The sequence below is a fragment of the Microplitis demolitor genome, chromosome 6 (assembly GCF_026212275.2).
Source record: "Microplitis demolitor isolate Queensland-Clemson2020A chromosome 6, iyMicDemo2.1a, whole genome shotgun sequence".
Classification (NCBI taxonomy): Eukaryota; Metazoa; Arthropoda; class Insecta; order Hymenoptera; family Braconidae; genus Microplitis; species Microplitis demolitor.
The window spans coordinates 8,910,162-8,937,704 of NC_068550.1; the positions used below are offsets into that span (position 1 = coordinate 8,910,162).

At 26.3% G+C, this 27,543-nt stretch overlaps 1 protein-coding gene and 1 non-coding gene across 4 annotated transcripts in view; one reads left to right on the forward strand and one right to left on the reverse strand.

Annotated features, from left to right (window-relative positions):
* LOC103570633 (dystroglycan 1) overlaps nucleotides 1-27,543 on the reverse strand; it is a 55,417-nt gene that overhangs the window by 18,621 nt on the left and 9,253 nt on the right. The window contains exon 1 of one of the 3 annotated variants that reach the window (XM_053739836.1): nucleotides 17,806-18,078. The exons of the other annotated variants lie outside the window; for them this stretch is intronic. The gene's annotated coding sequence lies outside the window, so the exon portion shown is untranslated. Of the gene's footprint in view, nucleotides 1-17,805; nucleotides 18,079-27,543 lie in introns of those variants that run through there. 3 annotated transcript variants of the gene reach the window in all.
* Trnag-ucc (transfer RNA glycine (anticodon UCC)) lies at nucleotides 5,385-5,456 on the forward strand. The gene has a single exon. It is a non-coding gene; the product is annotated as a tRNA-Gly (tRNA).

The window sequence follows — 27,543 nt, forward strand, 5'->3', positions numbered from 1 at the left end:
AAAATATAATCTTTGAAATTATCGCAATTAAAGTAACGGTTAACTGTTGGAAGTTTGACTACCAAATTACCTTAATTAACAACAATTAATTTAAAACCAAACTTTTATAATAATAATAGGTCTGATTATGGCATTTATGTTAAGATATAAGGTGGTTCTCCATAGTTTCTATGCTATAGACAATTGAATTATAATAATAAGGTATATAATCTAACCTAATATATGTTATTACTATAATTGTCATGTGCTTACAAAAAGTTTTTGGATTTTGTTTTTAGTTGCTGAAGAAGTCATAAATAAATGACGAAACGTTCAATTTATTTAAAGTAATTCATTTATTTCCTGGTCCTATTTCCTACGAATTTGATAGCTATTATAAATAATCTTAATTATCTTTACGAGCAACCTACAGTCATAATGTGACTTCAAATATCACTACTCAATCTATAAAATACGCAGAAAAAAAGGATTTTTTTCCGCAAAAAATTTTTACTTGCACCAAGAAATTTTATTCATTATGAATTGAATTCAAAAATTTTCTTGGGGCGAGAAAATATTTTTTTGGACAAGAAATAATTTTTTGCACCAACTTTATCTAGTTCTAAGTGAATTTTTGTTTTTAATTCACAATGTAAAAAATTTCTTGGGGTAAGTAAAAATTTTCTTTAGGCGAGTAAAACTTTTTGTTAATGAATCCTTTTTTTTCTGTGTACGCTCTTTTGGCTATAAGAATCTTCCTAAAACCAAAAGGGAATATGAAAATATGTCTTTTTGAAATTAGTAACAAGATACAAATGATATAGCTGTATATTTGGTGACATTTAATCATATTTAGTGACGGAGTAATTAAAATTTGAACGTGTACTTGGCGCGAGATACTAACATGTCTCTTGATATTAATTTATTTAAAGAAAATAATTACGATCGTCTTTTTTTCCCACGTAATTCAAATGTAATTCGAATGATTTAGATAAACCGCTTTATCTCAATACTTGGCTATAAAAAAGAGTTTAAACTATTAAAAGGCAAAAATTCAAGTCAAGACCTTTCTAACGATCCCAAATTTAATAACATTAACCCATTCTACCATATAAATATGGCAGGAACAAAATTTTCCTTATTCTCTTAATAATATAGATTATTATTGTAAACTTGGTTTAAAAATTCCAGGTAATTACTTTTGGAAAATAAGGAACTAAAAAATGATAATTATAATAAATGATAATTTTGGAAAAATAAATTATTTTTATTTTAAAAAGTGTCTTTTATTGAATATAAATATAGAGATAGAGGGTGAGTATATATTATTATATTTTTGAATATATATTCAAGTAGCCTGAAGTTGAGTCTGGCACACTAGAGTTGTAAAAGAGAGCGCAAAAAAAAAAAGCAATAAAAATAAAATAGTAGTTTAGAATGAAAGCCAAAATCCAGATGAAAGAGAATAAAGCATAGGAAAAACAAATAGGAGAAAAATATCAAGTGCTACAAAGTTATTTATTATATTTATATTTATGAATATGTTTTTTACTTTTTAATTCTACTGTAAAAAATGAAAATAAATACAAACAGAGTGGATATTTATGTTTTATAATCAGTAAACCTACTTAAACGCTAAAATACTCAAGAAAATAGACTAAGTTGATAGTTTTTTATGAGTTTCTGTGACCACAAGTTAGTCGAGTTACACACAATGAATCCCTTTGATGAAGTTTCATGCCCGGAGGCGCAATTGTAGTCGTTATCGCGTTACGGAATGCCCGAGGGGCTCTTTCGAGACGGCTAGCTACCAATTTTACCCTTTTATTCAATCAATAAATACCTCGAGTACTATAATAAATTTAATTATGACAATGTATTCAAATTTTTTAGGTTTTACTATTTATTCTAAAGTTAAATTAGCTAAAATTGATTTTTACTGTTATTTTTATTTCAAAGCAATATGGCTCCGCTATAAACTATTTAAATCAGTTTGAATTCACGGAAGGTGTGCTTCAGGGGATTTTGTATGGTTCGAATGCATTGAAAAACTAATTTGATGCTGTGAAGAATTGGATTGGAAAAAAAAATGTAAAAAATGGTTAATTCTGTGGGTCAACTCCAAAACTTTCCGCTGTTTTTGATACAGCTGAAGATCGAAACGTTTTTTGCGCAGCGAAAATGAAAAAAATTTAGAGAGTAATTCGTCTGCTTGAGGGCGATTTAAGGAGTATAGTTCTGGAGGTTGGGAGTGGCCTAAGATTTTTGGCTGACATACCAGAATTTATATACCAAACATTTCAGACATCTATTAGATTTTTGTTAGTAGATTTTTTACTTTTCAATTTTTTTTATTCGTCGCGCGAAAATGTTCCGATCTTCAGGAACATTATTTTCGAGCTCAGAAAGTTTACATTTATACGGGCATCGTTCTGAAAAAAGTGAGAATAGCTTTCTAGGACCTCGAAACGTCAACATCTAATGAAAACTTGATTTTCGAAAATTGCACGGTAACGAATAACTTCCTTCTTCAAAATTGAAGATTGAAATTTTCGACTTTTTTTTAAAGTTCTCTACTTTTATGATACTACTTCACAATGACTAATGAGATTGGCTTGTAACTCACAGAAAATGTACTTTAGGGTCTTCGGAATTCAGGAAATAAAATTGACTAATTAAAGTATTTTTAAAAAAATCCGAAAAGTATTTTGATATTCAATGTTATTTTTGAATGTTTCAAGATTCTAATTCGAGATTCTACGCTGTAAAAAATCGAAAGTGAATTTGGAGTATCACGGATTTTTTTTTCAATCCGAATTCACTCCAATTCGGAGTTTTAATTTTTAAATAAATTTATATACAATAGTAATAACTGTTTATGAGAATCATGATTATTTCAATAGGTAATTGATTCAGTTAATAACTAAACATAAATTATTATATTTTTGATTTATTAACTCGCTAAATTATAATTTCATATAATACATAGTAAAAACATTAAATTATTTAACAGCTAGTGACATAGTTTCTATGGGAATATTTTATACTTTGTTACAATATAAAATGCAATTTCATAGTATGGTCGATATAAATCATGTGACAGTTTGTGACTCAGTAGCATTATATTAATGATGGAAAATAAAAAATCTGTTTCTGTAACTTTATAAGTATGAAAGTTTTCATTATCAGCTGCTTATAATTTTTTTAAATTATTTTGCATGAATATATGGAAAGAAAGCAAGTTATTATTTCCGTACTTAATATAAATGTAAAAATATAGAACTCTTATAACTTTACTATGTGTTAGTAATTCTTTAATAATCAATAATTTCAAAACTCCGCGAAAATTTCCCTTCAAAGTGAATTTCATTCCGAAAGAGAGGAAATAAAAAATCATCCACTCCGTGAACATGTTCACTCCACGAATTATTTACAGTGTATTGACTTGAAATTTACAGAAAATGTGCTGTATGATCTTCTAAATCAATTACTTCCTCAGAAATTAATCTTATATCTCAAATTATTTTTAAATGGCCTAAAGATTATAAAAATACAAATTTTTTATACTTAATGCCCTTTTTAGACTTTCATGAGATATTACTTCACATTTAGTAATAATTATCTTGAAACGTATAAGATATATACTTTAGAGTCTTTTTTACCAACAAGGTCTGTCGTAAAACCAATTAAATATCTCCTAGTCAATTTTAAAAAATTCTAAAAGTTTAAAAATTAAAAAATCTGAGATTCCATCGCATTTTCGAAATTAAAAGTGACATTGCTTGACGGTCGATCGAATCACTTGAAATTAATAGGAAACGCTGTTAGAGGTCTTCTGGATCGATTAATACTCATTGAAACCAATCTGCCAAGAAGTATTTTTAAAAAAATCCACAAAATAAAATATTCATAAAAAGAAAACATTACAAAGAAAACTTGAATTTTGCTTGTAAAGAACAGAATAATGAAATAAAAAGATATAATGCTTATTTTTTTATGGTATCACTTTCATTGAGATGCGAGTAACAGTAGCCACGTCATGTAATGACGCAAACTGTAAATGAACTTTTTTATTTTTTATCTTATTTTTATTTCAGTTTCTCCCTTTCTCTAATTTCACATTCTCTTCTTTCTCTTCAGAGCTTCCACCAATCTCGCATCTCCCATCTCTTATCTCGCTTTAAATTTTTTTTTTTTTTTTACTTTAACATCTGATCTTACTTTACCAGCAATTCATTACTACCATGGCATCAGCACAGCAACGATCGAATAAAATATAAAGAAGTTAATTAAAATGTACTCCGCAAAAAAAGTGCGCTCATTACGACGCTAATTTTTACCGCCCCCCCCGATAAAATAAACTATCAAATATATATAGAACTCACATATATTAATATTATCTACTCTCACAAATAAATTTGATAAATAACATTAACATAAAATATTGTATTTTATGAGTTTAGATATAAAATTAAATGTTTTGTGATTAAAAAAAAAAAAAAAGTAAAAGCTGAGCTTGAGGTTGAAGATGATGGAGAAGGTGGAGGGGGATGGAAAAAATGTATACTGCGATTTGTAATTCAAAGTGCAGAATCTCGAGCCAGTATGGGCTTTACTTAATACTCGAATGTAAATATATAGCGAATAGAAGAGCTCAATACTTTAGGCTAGCGCGGCCATGTGGCAACAGGCGTGATGATATAAATAACGATGATGGGGAGCTACTATACGTAGTGTATAATGGGATCTCAACTCTCATCTGTACTGAGAAAATGTTTGTCAACATGCTTAATCATTTCATATGTATATATTTATGGATTTGTATATTAAATTGGGGGTGGCTGTTTTCAATTCATTGAGTGACTTGAGAAAACGTTCCCTAGGGTATTTATTTCCCTAGATTATATTAATAATGAAAGAAATGTAACTATAAATTATTTATAACTCGTCATATTTATTTTTTAGTTGAGAAAGTTATTCTTATGTCAATTTTTTATAAATAATTAAAATTTTTAAGTGGTAAAATATAACTGAAATTATATTTTTTAATTAATTGTTAGGCTAAAATACGAAAGAAAAAATCTATGGAAATATTATTTTTGAAAAATATTTTTGTATTGGCAAAATTGGGTTCTTTTGAGTTTCATTTAAAAATTTTACTGTCTAAAATTTACAGGGTAACTTTAGGGTGAGGAGTACTTTTAAAAATTAAATTCTCTACTTTGTATGAATAATTTATAAATTAATTATTTTAATTATGTAATCAAATTTTAAAAATTTCTTAACATCTCAAATTTTAAATTTTTATAATTAATCAAATATTTAAAAAGTTAAAATTAATTATATAACCTTTTGAAATAATTTACACGTTCTACAGCCTTTATTTTTGCCGACTAACATATAGTGCGATGGTGGTGTAATGGTCAGCATAGTTGCCTTCCAAGCAGTTGATCCGGGTTCGATTCCCGGCCATCGCACATTCTTTTTTTTTTTTTTTTTTTTTTAAATCATTTTTTATATTCAATTTGCATCAACTACTTTTTTTTTTTTTAAATGTTTGCTTATTGAGAAATTTTTATCACATACATAAATTACAGGTTTAAACAAACAAAATAAAAATCCATACAATCAATTATAATAAAATTATACATATAAAAAAAAAAAAAAACAGAAAGGCCACAGGGAAACGGCTCTCATAGTTTTGAATTCTCATATTTAAGAAAAGCATTCATTTTTAATTCAAGTTTAAATTTTTTAAGGACTCGCCTGAGCTTAATGTCCACTCATTCACTGTTTATATCAACTAATCCTACAGTATTAGCGTAAATACTTTAATTTCCGTTTGCTATCCACAATTATAATTGGAAAGTTGTGTACAACTTTTAAATAATGTTTAAAATGGTATTCAAATAAAAAAAAATAAATAACCAGAAATTCTTCAATGAATATTTTTTATTAACTATAAACCAGTATTAACATTACAATCCTCATAAATTTTGACTTACTCTCTCATCAACAAAAAAAAAAGTCTTTAAAAATTAAAACTCCATTAAATTCTCATGCAGTAAAAAGAAAAAAAAAGCAAAAATGAGAAATAAACAAATAAATAACGAATTATTTTGCAAAATGTCGTACCAATAAACTTAATCAAGAGTAATATGGTACATACATGTAGTATGTACATATTAATAGCATTCTATATATACATACATATATCAACTCTATACATTCTATACGAGGACAGAACTGAAAACAGTGAAATGTAACAGTTTCGCGGTAGTTATGCTGACTGTGAATTTTAAAATAAAAATAAAATGGGCAAACGTTTCTACAGTATAACTTTATCATAACATCTCATCCTCTTTATATTTTGACCTTAATTAAATATCAATAATAATAATACTAATAATAATGGCTGAACATCTTGTGCATAAAAAAAGAGAAATTCTTTCTTACTTTCGTGACAAAAAAAAATTTCATTATTTAAGAATGGATTTTTTATTGAGATAAACATTAAAAGATGGGAGTTCTTGGCAAAGTAATCACGTATTTTTTTTTTTTATCTTTTAAATGATAAGATAGTCACGAAGAAGTAGAGATGATTTTTAAAATAAAAGTAAAAGGTAACAGAGGTTATGACTTTATTCATTTCTTATTATTCATTAATTTATTTTATTTTAAAAATGTTAATTTTCTAGAACTATGTATATAAATCAAAAAAGGTATTTCTCATATTTATTAGACGTAAAAAATTGCCAGTTTATTTTTCGGGTGAGAGATTTTAAAAAAAATAAAAAAATTTTAACGAGTCGCTGGTACACTAACGGGAAAACTTGATGATAAATCGGGGCAGTAAAAATTGTTGGAGTTTAAACTTTATTCACTCATGGAAAAGTTATTAAATACTATTATTTATCAAGCTTAATTATTATAAATTATAAAAAAAAGCTTTGCTTAAATTATAACTTTTTTAAAAAAGGAAATACAATTTTTTAATTTTTTTATTATAAGTAATTTCTGGTATGAAAATGCGTCCGTTAATTTTTGTAGCGCTTTAAATTTGCTTTTTAATGATGTACTTATATTTTTATATATCTAAAAATGTATAACTGTATAATAATTATATGAATTTAACGTTTATAGGCACAAAATTTTTGAAAATTACTTTAACGTGATTTTTTGCAAATATACTATTTCGGGTTGATTTTAAACGAAAAATATATCCTATGTTACTTGTATAGCATAAAATTTTAGAATGAAAAATGTCGTCATAAAAATAAAAAATATTAAATTCTTTATGAATTACAAGAGTACTTAAAATTTAAATTTGAATTAAAAAATTCACAATTAATGAATGAGAACCACGACATTAGACTAGACAGTGAGTAGCAATAAGAAAAAATCGCGTTACCCAAGCCCTTAGTATACCCTATGCACTGTGCAGTGTACACATACTTTTAAAAGAACCAAACTGACGGTACTTTAAAAAGAACGTAAAAAAAATAAACCGCGGAGGATAAAAAACAAAAAAAATACAACTTGAAATAAAAAAAAAAAAATTTTGCACATGTGGCTGCATAAAATGACGTCCTTGCGCCGTTAGATTTTTCTCTTCACATTATCAAAATTTAGTATTTCCGTTTTATTGTGACCCGATATTAACTTTTTTTATTTTTTTAACAATCAAAGTATAGAAAGTATTTTCTTTTTTTTTTTTTATTAAATGAGTAGTTGAGATCGTTGGTTTTATTATTAATAAAAATTAGGACAAATTATTCAAGTGAAAAGAAAGTTATTATTATTATTTTTTTAAAATATATATATATATATATATATATATATATATATATATATATATATATATATATATATATATATATATATATATAATAAACGTGATTTTGAATACCGAGTGTAATAAAAGATGACGATAAAAGTAAAGAGAGTCGTTGAAAACTCGGTCACAGCTATAAATCTTGTGATAACATTTTTTTTGTCATCTCAGGCATTCAAAAAAGTTCATTTTATACTTGAGTAAAAAATTCAGATTTTTTTTTTGTTCTGCAAAGATAAAAATAAGAGACATAGAACAAAATATTTTAAATATATAAAATCACTGAAGATATCATTGTTTTTATAAAATATTTATCTTATTATTGATGAATTCACTGAGAATTGTTATTGATATTTAATATTCGTAATTATAAATAGACTCGATTATTGATTTGTTAAAGTGACTGATAATATACGTGACTAATAGAGTTATGAATAACAGAAAAAAAATCATAAATTCATAATTTTTGTTTTTGGGATACGAAAAATAAATTTTTGATCATTATGAATTATTTTTTAATTTACGGAGAATTTATTCGATATCTAGGCTTGGAAAGCGTTAAATAATTATTATAGAGGCCTATGAGTATTTGAAATGAACAGAAAATTTAATAAACTGATCATTTGTAAGAAGAAAAAAACTAAAATTTTCAATAATTATATAATTTTTGTATTATTGAGGATCAGAATCTAGTTATGAGACTGCAAAATAAATATATGTACAGTCGAGTCGCGTTTTAAGTCCGGCTTGTATCTTTTTCTTTTAACCAGACTCGCGTTAATATGAGAGAGACACTAAGAGGACTTATAACGCGACTCGACTGTATGTATAAATGTTTAGGGCACTAAAACACTGAAAATTTAATTATGCCCAACATTTGTAAAGAAAAAACTTCCCGGGTCAAAAAAAAATCTTAAATTTGACTTGATTTCCTTTAAAGTCGTCGATATGCCGACAACTGTAGTCCACATTTTAACTTTTTAAACTTTTTTTGATTTAATATTGACTTAATCTTGACTTTTTTTAACTTTTTTGCCTTAGATTAGACTTTTTTTGACTTAAATTGTTTAGTTTCCTTTAATTTAACTTTTTTTGGCTTAAATTATTTCATTGCCTTAAATTTGACCTATTTTGTCTTAAAAAAACAACTGGTTATCGATTCGAAATCTAGTTCTATATTCGAGTTAATTTTAACTTTCGAATATTTATAATAATTATTTTTTTAATTAGTAATATTATTATTAAATATATTATTGTTATCATAACATTATGTCTAACTTCTATTACTGGTGCTACTACCATTAATGTTGACAATAAAAACAAAAACAACAACAACAACAATAATAATAATATATTCGGCATAGTTATTAATGTTCATATTATTATTATCATTTTTATTATTATTATTATTATTATTATAGATTTATTGAATTAGCGAATTGCTACTTGTTATATATCTTCTACACATAATTACAATACAATTAAATCTAAATTTAAATTTTACAATATGACTTAACATACGTTTCTAGTGATCGTTTAAATCGGTCTAGTGTTTTTTCATCTTTAATATTATAAATGTCGCTAATAATTATTACTATCATCAATTATATGTTACTAAGTATAAGTATTATTTAAATTTGCGTTGTAACTGTCCAATTTTGTTTTATTCTGACTTTAATGTAACTTTTTTTGTCTTGAATCTGGATAAACTATATTTCAATTGAATCAATTTTGACTTGAATGAAACTTTTTTTAACTTAAATTTAAGTAAAATTATTTAAATCGACGAAATTCTGACTTGAATGTGACTTTTTTGTCTTGAATCGATCCTAACTAAGCCACAAAAAGTCAAATCTATGTCAAATGTTATGGAGATTTTACAGACTAAAAAAATTAAATTAATTGAAATTTGAAGGATTTTGACTTAAATTTTAAGTCATAACCAAGATTTTTTTTCGACCCGGGTTATTATTCGGAAAAAATTTTAATTTTTGGTAATTAAACTTTTTTTTTATAACTCCTGCGTTTAAAGTTCAATATTCGAGCGTCATGTGAGAGTACAATAGATCTTTCTCTCGATAATTGACGAAACTATAGAACGATATCAAGAAAAATCAGCTGTTTCACTTTTTAGCATGATTTTACTGTACTGAAAAGTAATTTTCTATCGGAATTATATACAAATCAGGAAGCTACTGTCGTTCACTCTAGACAGAAAGAGATAGAGAAAATCATCTCTATGTATACTCGTATTATCTTGTTTATTGATCCACGCACCTGTAACTCCAAAAATAAACTAAAATAAAAATATTGTATTGATAAATATTTTTAAAAATTGATGTTACTAAATTTTTATTTAAATGCAATTCATAAATAAATAAAACAATGTGAAACTGAATCGAAAAACAAAACATATAGGGTAGAAGTACTATTTGTGGCCACTGCTTCATTTTTGTACATTTAATACTTTATTTCAAATAATGAAAAAGTATTAAATAAAATTTCCATTGTAATCGTGTGATATAAGTATCTTCCCGATGAAAAAAGTTTTGTCAAAGATTTTTTTTGTTTTTTCTTATAGTTAAACATTTCAATAATATTTTCCCAAAATTTCAAGTCAATCAGGACGTTTTTGCTCTACTCTTCGCTAAGTTAAAACAAAAAATTTCTTGATCAAATTTTCAGGGGGGTCTTCTTGCCTCACCCTTCCTTAAGTTGAAAAAAAAATTATTTTTTCACTTTTTTAGCTCCTAAAACTTCAAACGCGTTTTTCTCGAAATCATATTTTTAAACTCCGTGATCACTGCCATTAGAGAACTACATGACCGATTCATGTCCAACTTGGAACACACTTTCTTCATATAAAATACCTCCTTCGAACGAGTAGTTTGAGATTTTTTTTGTACATTAAAGGGGTTTTCCACTCCCAAAATGGCAGCACTTTTCACTTTACATAACCACCAAAAATTTAGAAATGAAAGAAAAAATTATCCGAGACCGTTGGGGGGAGGATTTGATGATACTTTGACTAAATTTTAAGGGTACTTTAGATAATTTCTAGCTGAAATACAGTGATCACCGGAAATCGTGTATTTTCAAAGGCGTTTTTGGAAAAGCTTTATCACCAGCTTGTTTGTGGATATTTTCGCGTAAAAATTTCAGGGAATGTTATTGAAACGACACTTAACAATGTACAAAAGGTCTAAATTAATTTACTCTATCCATATGTACGAAAAAAACAGAATATTCAAAATTAATAAATAATAGTAAAAAATGGAATCTGTTATCAATAATTAGTACTATTATGTGCTTAATGCAAAGTAGTATACTAATTTTTGTAGATTCCTAAAAACTCTACTATTAATTATTTCAAAAATTAAGTAAATATTATTACTTTTAGGTATAATACGTGACTTATTAGTGAAAGTTAATTAATTTATGGCATAATCTATTAAAAAGTAATGATTGGTCAAATTAAGAATTGGTATCTTTGATACTGATTTTTCCAGACGGAAATTCCAAGAGTTACTAACTTTTATTTCATAGATTCGATATCACTGATTAATTATTAGCTTAAAATAACATTTATTCATCATTATAAATTAATTTACAATAAACATAAATCGAATAAGTAGTAAATTATACTAGATACTGATTTTTTGCTCATGAAAATACCGAAAATTTTTAACTCTTATTTTATAAATTTTATCCCATTGATTAATAATTAATACAAAATGTTATTTATTCGTTATTATAAATTAATTTATTATACACATATATCGAATAAGTAGTAAATAATAAAATGAAAAATTCGTATACTATAGATCTTTATATATTAATATGTACGTTTACTAATTTTTCAGTTCCTTATTTTTAAAATTTTTCCATGTTTATTTGAATAGTAATAACTGTAGATACCAATTTCTCGATTCTTTTTCATATTAATTTTAATATACGAAATTACAAATTTTGCTCTTCTATGTGTATCAAAGTTTAATATAAATAATAGCCATTTTGTATTATATGGGGCATTCCACGCCAAATCGGACGGTTTTGAGAATTTTAATTTTTAATTTCTGTTATTTTTTCATATTTTTTAGTACTCATCAAAAAACTCATCCTCCTAAATTTTGAGATTTTTTTTATCATCAGTTCAAAAGATATGAAATTTTCAAAAAAAAACCGCTCTTTTCATTGTTTTTTGCTTATAACTTTTTGAAAAATATTTTAAATAAAAAAACTCAAAGTATAAAAAAGTTTCGCTATCCCATGTACTTTTAGAAAAAAAATACAAATAATTTTTTAGAAAAATTTTTCTGCGTTATTTTTGAGTTTTAAAACTTTAAAGTCGTTTTCTGAAAATCATGCATATTTTGATTTTCCTGAAAATTTCTGTCAACAAACTCCTATATATTCCACAACTTTTCAGATGGTTCCAGTCGTGGGACCTTCGCGGCTACTATTTTTTTTCGATTATTGAAAATTAAAAAATTTTTTTTTTCGCTATAAATTATTGTCCATACCGATTTTTGATACTGTAATTTGATACTGTATTAAAATATTCACTCAGAATTAGTGAAAAATCACTAATTCATGTTTAGAGAGTAATATTCAAGAGTAGTCTGATAAACGAATGATTCATACCGGATGTTACTGTACAGTGAAAGTTGCATAACTAATTATAATAAAGCAAAATTCCATAGATAATAAGCTTCGGAAAAATAGGAAAAATTTTTTTCTTTTTTTTTTAGTTGGAAAAAAAAGTGTTGGGTAAAATTGGGACGTTTCGTCGGATAGAGATGTCTGGATAAAAAAGATAGCCGACATAGATGATGTAGCCGGTAGGCAAACTCATTCATAACAGCTCCAACACCGTCTACCATTCATCGGATGGGCTTTTTATTTTTTTTTCTGCATAAGCAACTTACTGTAGCGGATTATAAAAACTGTTTTCTCCGCACACTACTATATCCGCTTAACACAGCTTTTAATAATAATTAAATCCATTAAATCTCTTTAAATACATCACCGGATAAAGCTGCTGACTAAATCGATAGAGGTTGAAAAATAAATAAAATGAAATAAAATGGCTATTGTATCTGTAATTACCTGTTAAACTGAAAATACCAAACCCATCAATGCTTAAAGCTCTTTACTATCCATTTCTACTTTTTATATTACTTTAAACGAGATTCTGACGTACACGCAATACTAGCTCAACCGAAGAATTAATTACCAATAATTATTTTCCCTCAAATTCACCCTTATGAAAAAGCTATGTATGGTTAAAAATATATAAAAATATATGTGGCGAGTGTGTGATAAATATATGGCGGCAAAAATATCTATATCTAAAAATATATGTTCTTTACATATATTGTATTGAATTATGTATTTTAAATAATATATTTATTTTTATACAATATTTTAGATTTTTCTATATATATTTTCTCATATAATGCTCAATATATTTTTGTCATATACGGATGGTATATAATTTATGAAGTATAATATTATGAACTTTGTATATATTTCCATATATTTTGACTCATATAATTAGTAATATATTGCCTCTGTATAATTGATTATATACACGGAAAAAAATTTCCTGTTGCAGCAACAAGAAATTTTTTTCCGTGTATATGGATGAACTTATATGTTTGAATCGATGGTTTGTGGTATATTGAAATTATAATTTTCCAATATATTAACAGTTATATAGTCTTCATATAACATATTCTTTAAAAAACTGTTCAATAGCATCGAAATAATAATTACAAGCTAAAATACATCGTTTTTATTATGTGACACATCATACAACGGAAAAAATGTATTATATCATATATTTTCCAATATATTAAACGTTATATATTGCAAAATATATGGAGTACCATATATTTTGCAATATATTGGAAAACATATCAAAAATATACATCATACTATATATTAATTAATATACTACTTTCAATGCAATATATCAGTATAAAAAATGATATATCAAGATATATATTATGTTGAGCATACACAAAAAAAGTTACATTGATAAATATTTAATTAATATATTGCAGCAATATATTTTTTTTCAATACAATATCATATACTAATACGCCAAAAATATAAATATTATTGTATATATTGTACAATATATCACTTTATAATATTCATATATTTTTTCACATATAAAGTTTTTTTATGCAGGTATGTATTTAAATTTTATAACAATAATAATAAAATGACAATAATATCAGCACCAAAATAATTACAACTTCAGCAATAACAACAGCATCATCATCAACAATAATAATAATGATAATAAGTTGTAACAATTTTTTGCATTCGAATCAAAATAAGTTTTGAATTTATTGCGATGAAAAAAATTTTCAGTTGTGTTTTTATTAATTATTTAGAAAATTGCCGTCAAACTGATTAATAAATTTGCAGGTCGACAAGCATTAAAACAAACATTAAAAATTATCGCAAAAATTATTTTAATCGGTCATTATAGAACCGAAGATCCAGAAAATCCTTACACTTGTACATTTGCACTAAAAAAAATCCAACTACTCTAATTTCAGCGGGAAAAAATTCTCGTACTTCAAAATGCAGAGATTTATTGCAAAAAGTTAGTTCCGGATGAGTAAGCCCAGTCAATAATCCAATGATTCATTTTTTTTTATCGAAATTTCCGATTTTCGCACCGGAAAGTCGTGGTCTAGACACAAAAAAAAAAAAAAGTAAAACATCATTTAATTGCAAAGACAGATAAAAGCAGTTCAACGAACCACTTTGACGTAATAAAATGTTTTATTTGAAACATGGACATCCGGACTGATGGGGTGTGAACACCTCAACACATTAATACGTGACTATAAACATGTTTATGTGTAAGTATTTATTTAGATGAACGGATGTTAAAGGGATAGTCATTGGACACGTTTCGAGTGTTTCATCGTCCGGTTACTATACCATTATATACATCTATATACCTACATATGTGTATATATGTATATGTTCGATGACATTTAGGCACACCCAATATTCCTTATACTGATGACACTTCCGAGACCTTTACCACAAAATCCAAAGTCCCCAGGACTATGTAACAATGTCTACCGTCCTCTCAATCTAATCGTAGACTCTACACCCTACACCCTATGGATGTTGATTTCAAGTAAACCTACGATTTACATAGACCGAGACTGTATTGAATCTCTGTTGACCGACCAAGTAATTAGGACTTGGGGTTATCCGCATCCTGATTCCCAGCTTTGTTTCTACTCAATATTTACGTCTGACCCTATACATTTATGGTATGTCCAAATTTGAAAATTTTTATAGATTTATCAGATATCTATCTCTCATGACATATATTAATATTGGAATAACATAAAAATTTCTAGGCGGGAAATTTCAATTTTGATGAAAGAAATTCTTATTTTTTCATTTCGGGATTTTTTCTAAAAAATTATCAGATTTTTGTTCGTGAATATATATAACATTTACTAATAATAACGAACGTAAATTTGAGGTTTTTTTGAGAAAAATTCTAAAAGATAAAAATTTGAATTTGGTTTAAAATTTTTTATTTAATTTCGTGATTTATATATTAAACTGATGCAACAAATAGACTATTTTTTTTCAACATTATATCGAGAATATTGCTTAGGATATCGAAAAAATGACCCCGTTAGAATTTTAGCTCTTATTAATAACATCAAGAGATTCTGGAACGCGATTTTTTATTTCCAATTTAAATAACATGAGTAAAAGTTTTTTTTAACTTTAGAATTTTAAAACACGTTAACGCGCAGGTGTATAGGTAAGACCGAATCATATTTTTATAGGAACTCTAACGCTCTACAATAATAGTGTCTTATAATTTTTCAATAAATCTACTCATTTAAAAGTTATTTGGGGTTAAAGTTAAAGTAATCGTAAATTTTTCTACGAAATTTTGTTGGCAAATTTTTTTTCACTTTTTTAGGGAGGAGAGAGATGTCGAGCTAAAAATACAAAAGTACTTGAAGATATTGTCAAGCTCAAAGAGCTCGAACATGTATTAACAATAATATTTTCGAGCCCCTTGAGCTCGAAAACAGTGGGAAGTTTCAGGCGAATGACCCACAGGGTTAATTGGTTTCCAGATTTTTTTTTAAATTTTTAACAAACTTTTCCAAAATTTTTTTTTTTACTAAAATTATATGCTGGGTATCAAATTAATGTTGTTAAAAAATAGAGTCTCATTGTATATTTTTAATAATTAAATTATTCTAAAATTCTAAAAATTTCTCGAAAACGTTCCCCTCAGAAATAGAGAAAAAAAAAATTTTTTAAAATCAATAGCTCGTTCAGATTTGTACTAAACATTATTTTAACTCGGACATGGTGATTTGCATAAAAAAAAATTATTTTCAGATGACCAGAGCTCTCTTAATATTTATGATGTAAAATATTGTTTAATATCAAACTGACATGAATTGAAAAAAATAAGAAAAAAAAAGTTGTTGAGATTGTTAGAAAAGATTTGTCTGTTATATTGTGTGTTGGTTGTATTTGAGGGATTCAGGTAGGGGGATTTAGTTTAGATTTAGATGTATGAAATAATATTTAAAAGTTTGTATGTAGTGGTTCTGAATTCATAGGCAAGATCAAAAGACTTTCTGGCAGATGTTCTGGTTCTTTTTTTTTCTTTGTCATATATTATATTACGAGTGAAATTTAAGGCTAACAAAGATGTACGTTTTTTTTTGCTACGTGTGGGAGGGGGGGGGTATGTTTGTTTGTTTAATTCATTCAAAGTTTTTCAAGAATTTATACCCGAGGAGATAATTAAAACAAATTTATTTTATTTTCAACCAACTGTTTGTTACTCTAATTTATGCAAACAAAAGATTCTGCGGTTTTAATTTGATTATAAATGGCTAGATAGCAATACGTGATAATTTTGTAATTAATCTATTGAATTTCACTATTTAATTGTGATTGTTATGAGTTTGATAGTAAACAAATTTTTTTCAAAAATTATTTTCGTGATTTTAATTTAGCACTACTTAAATTCATTTTCCGGCTTGAATATCACAGATTTGATAAAAATGTATAAAACAAAATTTGTGGGAAATCAAATTTTCTACAAAAAAGTCTCTTTGTATTTTTACGTAAACTCAATAGTTACCGAGTTATTTAAATTAAAACTCCAATCACACTAATTGAAACTTATAAATTAATAATAGAGCCAAAAATGAAAAAATCTTTAAAACTATCAATTTTATCAAAAAATATACAGAACACCTTTTTACAGAGAATTAAATTTCTTACAAAAAAGGGTTCTATACATTTTTCCCTAAACTCAATAGTTTCCATATAAATTCCATTCAATCAAATTATTAGTATAATTTCTCTCTCACCATCTTTTTTTTATTTAAAAAAAATGTAATGGGCCTTCAATTAAAAACTCGAGGAACTAGACTGTGACAAGTGTTAACATAATTTACCAAATTCTTTTTGTCCAAAACTCGACCTATAAAAGCTCCAAAATTTTTATTAAATTTCTCAAGTTTTAATGAAATTTCTTTTCGATTCCCTATCAGAAACTCAGGCATCAAAATTTAAAACCCAGAATCGAACAGAAGTTACAAATCACAAAATCATGGATTTTTTTATTTTCATTAATTTTTTTTCTTCCTAAATCTACAAACTCAAAATTTATGTATGTAAATATAATCATCAAATTCAAATGTTCAAAAAATTACTATCATTTTTTTTTTTTTAGTCGTAATTTCAAATTTTTTTTTTTTTACATCAAACTCCTTCATATCCATCGAATATTGACGTTACTAAATTGTTCAGGAAATAAGTCTACATTCAGAATCTCTCAATTTTTCCTACCATTTATTTTTTATTTTTTATCGGAAAAAATATAAGACACCTATATATAGACATAGATACTTATCAATAAATTCAAACATTTCATATTTTACATGAAAAAAACTCACCGTTTAGAAAAAAATTCCATGAGAAAAAAAAATTAATCACAAAAAAAAAAACAATTTCACTTAAAAAAAAAGTCACAATTTAAAAATTTTTTTTTGAACCGGCACGGTAGCACAGAATCCGTCCGAAAATAAAAGTGTACAGTATAGTAGAGTACAGCGAGGGATTCTAGGAGTGTACAGTAATATATAACTGAGAAACGGAGTTAAGTATAAATGGCAAGTATGGCGTCCGTAGGTTTGCCCGACTGCTGTAGACTCACTCACTCGCGGAGCTCTACTGCTCTTTGTCGATCCTGCACCCTCATCTGTAGCCCCTCATTCCTTCTCTCCACCCTTCACTCCCCACGCCCTCTGCCGACCGCTTACCTCCCACCTCCCACCTCCGGGTCTACCTCGTAGCGCCTCGCGCCCACGCAACTAACCCACGTACCACCGCCTTCCTCGTACGACGTTAAATATTTTGGCATTTGTAATCTTATTTATAAATATATTAATTATTGGATGTATTTAATAATTATATTTTACATCTAATAACGAGTTAATTGGATGTCATTGATTGGCGTGAGTTTAAAAAAATATCTTATTAACTGAAGCAATTAAGCTCTTGGGGGTTAGTTAATTAATGTTAACCACAGTAGACGTGATATGATCGTCGATCGATAGTGACATAACGTTAATATAGAGTACATGGTCATTACCTTTCGTAATTATCTAATTTACGGATTTATTAATTTTAAATTTTATAATGTATCGTAATAAGAACAACTTTTAGCTCCAATACAATTTTAAGTAGAACAATTTATTAAACTATTTCTTTAAAAGATAGTATTTATTCTATTTAAGGTAAAAGCCCCTATACCCGCTCTTTTTTCATTGGAGTGAGATTAAATTACTCAATATAAATGTTTAAATAGAATGATAACCTATATATATTTTTTTTTTTATAATTATTTTTGTAGTTTTAAGTATTAGAATAAAATTTTAGTTTGAAGAACAATGTTGATAATTATTTATTATTAATTTTTCAAATAAGGTTCTTGAGTGTACCCATAGTCGCTCATGAAAAGTTGTCATGTACCATTACTTAATCAACATATGGCCCTAAAGTCGCTGAGAGACAATATCAATTAAACTATGACAAGTTCATTAATTTATAAATTATATTACTTTATTTTTTCATAATATAGAATTTCATGAATTTTAATAATATATTTAATAAGATATAGTTATAACAATTCTTAAAAAATTTGACGTAACCTAAATTTAATCTAACGAATGAACGTTAAAGTAAAAAATGCCCGGCTGAGCGTGATTTTGTAAACGGTCACTTAATTTAAATTTATAATCTATAATAAAATAATTTGATACATTATATATTTTATTATATTTAGATTCACAAATAACTATTGATCAATAATAATTTTATTAGTTGAAATTTTTTTTTTTATAAGAATTATAAAAGACGCATTAAACAGTTAAAGTGAGCGACCAATGGTACTGAGCGGGTATAGGGGCTTTTACCTTATTTGCAAATAGTTTTTTTTTCTAATAGACTTTACAATTTTTAAGTACCCGCAGAAAAAAAAATGCTAACTATCACCATCTTGTAATAGGGAATGATTAATATCTGTATATGATAATCATTATCATGCTTTTATGTTAACTATTTGTTTCTTATATAGTAATAATTACTATTGTCGATAGTAATAGTTACCATCTAAAACGTAATATTTCTTATGTCTGAAAAATTTTTCGATTTTGCCTTCTAAGATAGTAATGATTATCATCACGGATAAGAATGGTTACCATCTAGATAATAATGCTTACCATATCCGATAGTAATAGAACATAAAAGCATGATACTGATTACTACATACAGATGGTAATCATTCCCTACTAAAAGGTGGTGATGTTAGCATTTTTTTTTCAGCGTGTATGAAAATTTTTTTCCCGCTTAATTTGGGAAGTTTTATTTTCGCGGTGAGGGTGTGAGAATGTACCGATTGTCTATACCTTGAGTTCTAATCTTCTAATCGACCGATTTTTAAAATTCCGTCAAGAATTTATCATTTTTACAGCCTATGTAATTTTGAATTACAAAAAAGATATTAATAATAGAAAAAAACAAATTTTTCAAAGTTTTTGATATGAAAGACTTGAAGTAAAATAAAATAAATGAAATTTTAAGTAATGTTTAATAAATTAATGTTGATTTTTAAATTTTCGATAAAATAATTAATGAAGTTACAAATAATACTAAGTATTATAAATGATTTCTATTGAGATTATGTTGAGTGTAATAAATCGTTTGCAAAGTTGGTAGTGTGAAGGTTTGTGTGCGACTTTGGATTGTTATTATGACACATACAGGGTGAGGAGGAAGAGAGTGAAGAGGGAAAGATGAGGGTGGTGAGAGGCATCATGTAGAAATACCGGAGACTAGAGACATAACGTAAGAGAACTTGTGGTTGAAGGAGCTTGAGCTACGGAATGGTTACTATGTTGTACAGTGGATCTATGTTTATAACGTACCCTTATATGTACGACGTACTGTACACACTAGTATGTCGTACTGATTCAGTGCTTCCCTGGGGTTTGTACATTTATGTACTAGTCACTAGTCTACTGTAGTCGATACGAAGATATCAGATCTCATAGGATTACAATTCATTTACTTATACTTCACTTCAGTTATTTATTTTTACATCACTGAGTAATTTTTTATTAATCAACTTTTTTTTTCTTACAAAAGAACAAACCAGTGTCCTATATAACAAGAGATGTGCAAAAGTATTCATTATGCGAAACTTTGAAATGTGATGCAATAACGAAATTTAGAAGAACTAATTTTGAATTTGTAAAAATAGTAGAAAATAAAATACACAAAAAAAAATGTTTTACCGCACAAATTTTTTGCACTACAAAGTGAAAATAAAAATTCTTTAAAAATAATAAAAATTTTTTTCTTTTCCTAAGAAAATTTTTGTTTTTAATTGATAATTCAAAAAATTTTTTGCACCAAAAAATTCTTTTCTCTCAAACTTTAAAACAGAATGCTTTGTCAAAAGAGACAATATGCAAAACCAGTCTTTCTGTATTGTTTTATTCACGAAAAAAATTTAAGAACTATGCATTTCGTAAAATGAATCTGAAAAAAATTCACGTAAAAGTTGAAAAAGGTTTATCATTGTCTCACATTTTCAAGTGCACCATAAAAACTGAATGAATAAGTTCAACTTCCCACTACAAAAACCAAGATTTTTATGTACCCGAAGTTCGGAACGCTTTTCGCGCAACAAAAATGAAAAAAATTCATGTGATTCGTCTGCTTAAAGGTGATAAGGGGTAGTTCCGAAGGTTGGGAGTAGTCTAAGAGTTTCGACTGACATACCAGCATCTATATACGAAACATTTCAGAAATCTAGTCATCCAGTGGATTTTTGACTTTTCAATTTTTTTTACTTCTTGCGCGAAAAATGTTGCGATTTTCAGGAATATTGATTTTTTGAAAAAATTCAACAAGTTATTGCTTTCAACTCAATTTTCGAAAATCGATTTTCAATCAGATGTCATTTTGAGATCCTAAGAAGCTATTCTGACTATTTTCAGAATGATGTCCGAGTGTCAGTGTGCACGCGTGCGTGTATTAGTGTGTGTGTAAACTTTCTATAATTACACAGAAAAAAATTATTTGGCTGAAAAAATTTTTTCTTGAATCAAGAAACTTTTAAGAATAGGGAAGGAAAATCGAGATTAAACAAAAAAAAAACTACTTGAGTCAAAAATCAAACTATTTTAAACCAAGTAAAAAAATTTGAAAAAGTGTTAATTCTGTGAACCAACCCGAAAATTTCCCGCTGTTTTCGAGCTCAGAGAACTCGAAAAGTTATTGTTCATAAATTACACACACACACACACACACACACACACACATATATATATATATATATATATATATATATATATATATATATATGCGCGCGCGCACATCAACATCTTATGAAAACTCGATTTTTGAATATCGGACCGAAACCAATAACTTCCCAAATTATTGAAAATTTGCAATTTTCCTATTGGGACGTTAAAAATTATTCAATTTTTTATATAACAATTTGTTATTAATACAATTAACTAAAAAACAAATGAGTGGGATAATAATTTTCAAAATATACGGAAAAGTAGTTTTATTATCATTTTTTAAAATTTCTCACTCTTACAAACACTAAGTAACGCAAAATATATGATAGTATATTAAGTAATAATTTAGAAATACTTATTAAACACAATGTAAACAATATTTTATTTTGATCTTTAGTTTTTAGAGGTCTGTTTTCTTTTGCTTTTAAATTTTCTTTTTTCAAATGTCTTTAAAATCTAATGAGTAAAAATGCAATTTATAATATTTCTTTTGTCAGTCACCTATTAAAACAAAAAAAAAAGTAAAAATGAGTTTATGCTAAAAAACAATTTCATATAAATACTATGAAAAACAATTGAAAATTTATCGGATATATCCAATGACCATCTATTGCGTTAAAGTTAGAAATTTGTAGCCAATAGATGGACGACAAATTTTCTTAAATTTTTTTGATTTTATCAGTTCACTACTATATTAATAGAATTGTTAATGAAATACAAACACAATTATATTATACATGCCTTATTTTTTTATTTATTTATTTTAGTAATAACAAATATAGTTTACCGGGTGCCTGTTACATGTTTAAAAGTGGTGGCGCTCTTGAAGCAAAACGTCGTCATGTCAAATAAAAATCATTTTTGTTTATGAATATAATGTATATTAGAATTAAAAAAATATATATTTTATAGCATGAGAAACATTTATAGTTATAGAAAAAATTTATTAAATTACATTTTTATTCTTAAATTTAATATATAATCGGTTATCAAAATAATATTCGTCCATCTATTGGTGCGTTGATCATACTAAGAGCTCAACGAATGTTCATTTACCTATTTAAATTGCATGTAAAAAAATTTATTTTCGAAAATCTAACTAGATAATCTTGTAGAAAATTTGATCCTTTACGATAAATAGTTCCTGAGTTTTTTCTTCGTACAACTAACAGAAAAAAAATTATGAGGCTTTGAACTATAATAAGTAGTATAACTTCATGTTTTTATTATATTGAACAGTTTTTTTTCACATAAATTTAGGTTTTCTTTAACTTAAATATGTAATTCGTCTTAATTTGAAACTAATGTATGAAATAACTTGATTAAATAATTTTATTAATTATATCAACAACTAATTTACAATTTTAAATTAGAAAAAAAATTTTTTTTTTTTCAATTACAAATTGAGAATAATTTGTTTTAGTGCAATTAAGATATTTTTTTCTTCGAATATATGAAAAAAAAAATTTACTTTTTAAACAGAACTTTTTTTTTTAATTTAAATAAAAAGAGAGCAAAAAAATTTTAATTCTTAAAATAAAATATTTTACTTCCGAAATTTATACGGAAAATAAGTAAGATCTCAGAAATATTTTTAAAACATCTGACTGATAATACATAATATATAGATTCACCGTTCAAACATGTGTGCAATAAAACCCGGAAATTAGTCGTAAAACTGTATATACGTCAAATTTTTTAGTTAACTATTGTTTCCAGCTTTATAACCTTCAATGAAAAGAAAATGTAGTTATCGTAACCATCTGAAGTATTTCTAATGTTAGACAGTTGTCATAACAAAATGCATCGTTAAATTGGCAATATTAGATTGTTGCATTAACTATCTTCAATTTTAAATAAAAGTATTGTCAATTTAACCATATTCTTTGGTTATATTCCCCATACTTGGTATTTCTGTTTTAACGATTCCTATAGATTGCTATTATAGCAATCTAAATTGTTAATATAGCGATCTGGATTGTAAATATATTAATACGTATTGTTAATATTGCAATACCCCTGATTTAAAAATCCGATAGCTTCTTATAGCTTTATGTATAAGGCCCTATACCTAACTATAGCACTTCTCATAGAACTCATGCATGAATGCGCATTCATTCTTATAAAATATCTCTATCGGAATTTATGAGAAACTATTGGATTCCATGAGATTTTCTAAACAGGGATGTTTTGCCGTAGCAACCATTTATATAAATAGTTTATTTAACAAAACATTGTATGGGTAAAATAGCAATCTACACTGTGAAAAATTTCCAACAAATTTTACTATGGATGTATTGCAATAACGGACCATAAGAAAACTGGTACAAAATTTACAAGTATCCCATAGTAAACGGTATGCGCAGACGACACAATTGGGACCTATGCGCATACGTTTACTATGGGACACTTGTAAATTTTGTATCAGTTTTCTTATGGTCCGGGGTTACAATGCACCCATAGTAAAATTTAATGGGAATTTTTCACAGTGTACTTGAGGCTAACTTTTAAGACCATAAGACGTGAAAAAAAAAAGAAGTGTTTTTTCTTTTTAAATATCCTAAAATATAAGCATTGAAGTAGAGTAGATATGTTAGTACAAGTTCTATGTACTCTTAAAATCTATTTATATATCTGATGAATTTACGCTTACCCACGCGTCAAATGTTTTCGTTGAAACTTTCTTGCATTCCACCCTAAATCTTTTATCACTTATATATATATCCACTGCAAATATTAAGCATTTTGTACTACACATTCCAAATTTTTTAAATGTCTATACAATATCTCCCTATTGTATAAAAATATACTAATATATACCAAATATTCTAATATATTACAAAATATATTAATATATTAGAAAACGCATGACGCCATTATGGAACAAACATCTTGAAAAATATAAAAGGCCATTTTAAGTCTACATTTATGACAATTTAACTTTTTAATTATTTTCTAACTGAGATTTAAAAATAGAAAATTTGCTATTAACCCAGTAGTAAGTTATTTTAATTTATCAATAAAAGTAACTGACGATGTGGCACTTTTTTTTAAATAAAATAATAAAAATACTAAACAAAGAATAAATTAAGTGGAGATTTAATTGAATGTCATTGATAATTGGTAAAAAAGGTAAAACTATATAGGAATTAGTAGAGTAGTGGGAATTGTTAGATAGATAGTTGGGTAGATTGGACGGCTATAAAAGAGCAAGAGCGCTCGCTCGATCGATTTGTAATTTCGGTATTCCTACAATTATACTGTCCTACCGGATTTTGAATTACCGTACTAATTTTAGTTTAATTATTTATTATTAAATTTATTAAAAATACATTTTTTTTTAGTGCGACTTATATTTTACTGCAAATTTGATGGCAAAGTTATAAAAAAAATTACGAACTTCTTATTGAAAATTTTTTCAATTTTTTTAGTGAATTTTTTAGTAAATTTATTTTGAATTCCGATCAATAAAATAAAATGTCTAGAGTTTTAATAAATAATGGCTTTAATTACGTTGATTATCAAGTTTCAGCTTCTCTTTAAAGTTCAATAAGTCTCGTTACGTTAAAAATAAAAATAAAGATCGATTCTAAAATAACTATACTGTCGAGTTTAGTCGAATAGTAATTGAAGACATAAGTAAGCAAAAAAAACTTTTAAGACTTGAGAAAAAAAAACGGTTTATCAAATTTTTTTACCATTTTTATGGAATTATTGAATAATTCAAACTGTCAATTATCATTTAACTTTAAATTTATTCTACGGATGCTATTGAGTTTATAAAAAAAATTAACTAAACCTTTTTTGTAAAGGATTAAATTTGCAATAAAATTATGTCTGTTAACTTTTTTCATATCTTTAATTGTTTCAACGTAATTTTAGTTTATAGATAAAATGATGTTATTATAATTAATTTTCAGTAATTGATACTTTAATGCTGAGTAAATTGATATCTTGATTTAAAAATCGCGCCATTCTCGAAACAAGTCAGTAATGTCTTAAACCTACATTTTGCCTATCTTAATCCAAGAGCAAGAAATTCTTAAGCGAAATATGTCAGAATTTTGTTTCAAAACAAAAAAGGCTTCATCGAAGAATAAAATTCTCAAACGAAAAATTTTTTTTCTCTATCCGAAAATTTCAATTTTTTTGTTCAAAGACTTATTTTTTGAATTAAAACAATTAAAAATTTTGAAACAAGAATCACATTTTGAAGAAAAAATTTTTTTTGAATCAAGTTTTTCTATCAGTGTATAAATTCGTTCAGACTCAAAAGTTATGAATTCACTTTGACTTGAAATTTGAAAAGTTTTTTTAAAATAAATATTTTTAAAATCCCTTGGCTGTGGAATTAAATTTTTTATTTTGTTATATTGTCAATAAAAAATGGAGATTGTCGATTTCGGTAGATGAATTGCCATCATTTTTATTTACATTAGAGGTAAATAGAAATGTAATAGAAAATAAATAAACAAAAAACAATAACAAACTGTCGCCGTAAATTTAAAAACGTTTTAAGAGAAAAGCTGAGCAAAAGCTCTGTTTATTTCCGTCTGTTCCTCTATTCCTTACACTCTTTTACTCCAAGACCCGAGATTCTTCTCTTAAAGGATAATTCTTCTTGTGCACTACTGCTACCTTTACTTGCTCTCGGTTAAATTTATGATTCGAGTACTCTCCGTATACGGTTATACGCCTTATCAACTTTTTTTTTTCAGTTTAATATCATAAGGAAGCTCAAAAAATTTCAATTTATCATGATCAAAAAAATATCATATACTATTATAAAAATTGTTATTAAAACTCTTTTTTTTAATTTTAAATTTTTATTTATTATTAAATATTAGGGGTGTGCGAATAATTCGAGCTTACGACCTATTCGTATCGAATCAAACTATTCGAATTTTTCGTGTTTTTGTAAATTTTCAAATTATTCGTAAGTTTTCGAATCATTCGAAATTTTACAAATAATTAAAAAAATTTCATTCGAATGACTTAAATAAATTGTAACATTTGTTCTAATAACTCAAATTTTTGTCAGATATAAATGGAACTCAAATCCAAATTTACGAAATAATTACTTTTAGTTATTATATAAAATAAAGCTCACCATTTAATGAAAATATTTTAAATATAATGAGAATTTTTTAATTCGAAAAGTTTTGAATAATTCGAGGATTGACGGATAATTCGAAAATTTTTGAATAATTTGAATTTATCGAACACGAGTTGTACACCCCTATTAAGTATATTTGAAACCAGGGTAAAGTGTGACATCATTCTTTTTAACTAAAAAAAAAAAATATTTTTTGTTAACTTTCTAAAAATGAATCAATGAAATTGACTTCGAATTAGTGAATATTCACTGGAAACTAGCTATAAGTATACCACTAGTTGAATTAGTAGTATACTTATAGCTGCAGAAATAGTGACTATCCACTAATTTGCAGTGAATTTCACTTATTCATTTTTCGAGGGAAAAAATACTTAGTTGCAGTTTGTTGAAGAAAGTGAGGCAAATTACTCATTTTAAAAACTGCGGAAATTAAATTTTTTTTTTTACTATTTCGTTGAACACTAAAGAAAAACTAATTTTGAAGTAAAATGGGCCACTATAAAAAAAAATTTAGTCTGTCGGGAAAATTTCAATAATGGCGCATTTTATCTCAGCTGACTTTTTCTAATTTCTTATAAAATAATTCAGATACCAAACACTTGAAAAAAAATTTTTATAACAATTTTTAATTGGTTGGTCAAACTTGCCTCATATTGTTTTTAAAAATTACAACCGAGTATTTAAAAAAAAAAAATTCGAGTTCA